The sequence below is a fragment of the Piliocolobus tephrosceles genome, chromosome 14 (assembly GCF_002776525.5).
Source record: "Piliocolobus tephrosceles isolate RC106 chromosome 14, ASM277652v3, whole genome shotgun sequence".
Classification (NCBI taxonomy): domain Eukaryota; kingdom Metazoa; phylum Chordata; class Mammalia; order Primates; family Cercopithecidae; genus Piliocolobus; species Piliocolobus tephrosceles.
In genome coordinates this window covers 47,414,185-47,416,225 of record NC_045447.1, presented here as the reverse complement: position 1 = coordinate 47,416,225, position 2,041 = coordinate 47,414,185, and positions in this window count along the sequence as shown.

The following is a 2,041-nucleotide window of genomic DNA, read 5'->3' as shown; positions in this document are numbered from 1 at the left end:
CATCCACCCAGGTGCACACCTCGACCCAGACGCACGCATCCACCTAGATGCATGCATCCACACAGATGCACACCTCCACGCAGATGCACACATCCACACACATGCATCCACCCAGACACATGCATCCACACACACATCCTCCCAGACGCACACCTCCACACAGACACATGCATCCACCCAGACACACGCATCCACCCAGACTCACACCTCCACCCAGACGCACACATCCACGCAGACTCACACCTCCACCCAGACGCACACCTCCACACAGACACATCCACCCAAACGCACACATCCACACACACGCATCCACTCAGATGCACGCATCCACACAGACGCACGCATCCACACAGACGCACACCTCCACACAGACACACGCATCCACACACACACATCCACATAGACACACGCATACACCCAGACTCATGCATCCACCCAGATGCATGCATCCACACAGGCACACGCATCCATCCAGATGCACACATCCACCCAGACGCACACCTCCACCCAGACACACGCATCCACACAGACGCACACCTCCACACAGACGCACGCATCCACACACATCCACACAGACACACGCATTCACCCAGACGCACGCATCCACCCAGACGCATGCATCCACACACACGCATCCACCCAGATGCACGCATCCACACACACGCGTCCACCGAGACGCACACCTCCACACACATGCATCCACCCAGACGCACGCTTGCACCCGGATGCATGCCTCCACACATGCCTGCACACTAACATGCATAACACATCTGACATGTGCCTATGAGAGGTCAGAATACCTGGATTGGATTCAACTCCTGCCACTGCCTCTTATTCTGTGACCATGAGCAAATGACTTGGCCTCTCTGTGCTTCAGTTTCTCACAAAATGCCTTTCAGATTTTTTTTTTTTTTTTTTAAGAGACAGAGTTTCAATATGTTGACCAGGCTGGTCTCAAACTCCCGGTCTCAAGCAACCCTCTTCCTTCAGTCTCCTGAAGTGCTGGGATCGCAGGTGTGAGCCACTGCACCTGGCCCCTAGTTTTTCTATTATTTGTTTGTTTTTTAGAGACAGGGGTCTCACTATGTTGCCCAGGCTGGATTCAAACTCCTGGGCTTAAGCAATCCTGCCTCAGTTTCTTGTTCTGTGTAATGGGAGTTATAACAGAACCTATTTCATAGCGCTGTTACGAAGATTAAGTGAGCTAATACCATACTTATAAGCACTTAGAACATGCCTGGCTCATAATAAGCACGACAAGTGTTATGCTTGTTTAATTGTTTAAAATGCATGTGGGCACATGTGTTGACATACACATGCAGACTGCCATGTACATATTGCACAGATATGCATATGCACACACTCAGGTGCTGGGGATCTTCCCTTTTCCTCTTTTAGGGCACATGTGGAACTTTGCTATGTGGCAGCTGGGTGAGTAACCCTCGGGGCGAGTGACTGTTCCTATTCTGGAGACACCCAGGACTTCACCAACAGTGCTTCCCCCCCTCTTCCATGCCCCACCTGAGTGAAGGTGTTTAGGATGGCAGCCTTGGAGAGGAAGAGAGGTGGAACCCCCGCCCCATGGGCTCCAAGGGACCAGGGAGGGAGGGAGGAGAAAGGGGGCCAAGGACAGGCTCCTGGGCTCAGCCATTTCCTCGAGAAATGCTTTGTTTCTAGTCTCACACAGGGCCCAGAAGAACCAAGTCTGAGCCAAGCAGAGCCCCGTAATCATGAGAGTAATCACCAGATCCCCCACATACCACTTCTTTTCCATGGGAGAATGTGGCCCAGGTGCCAAATCACTGGTCTACAGCTGTTCTTTGGAGGCAGAGCCAAGGGGCCCAAGGAGGCGGCTGCCCCTGGGGGTGAATGAGTGGCACCTCCCTGAGCGAGACATGTTTGCTGCTCTCGACCAAGGCCAGCAGCGTGGGGGTGGTGGGGGGAGAGGGGAGGGGATGAGGATGATCACATTGACCACATTCTGAGGGTTACCAAGTTTCTGCCACATATCCAGGCTCCTTCCCTCTTGTTTCTTCCAGGA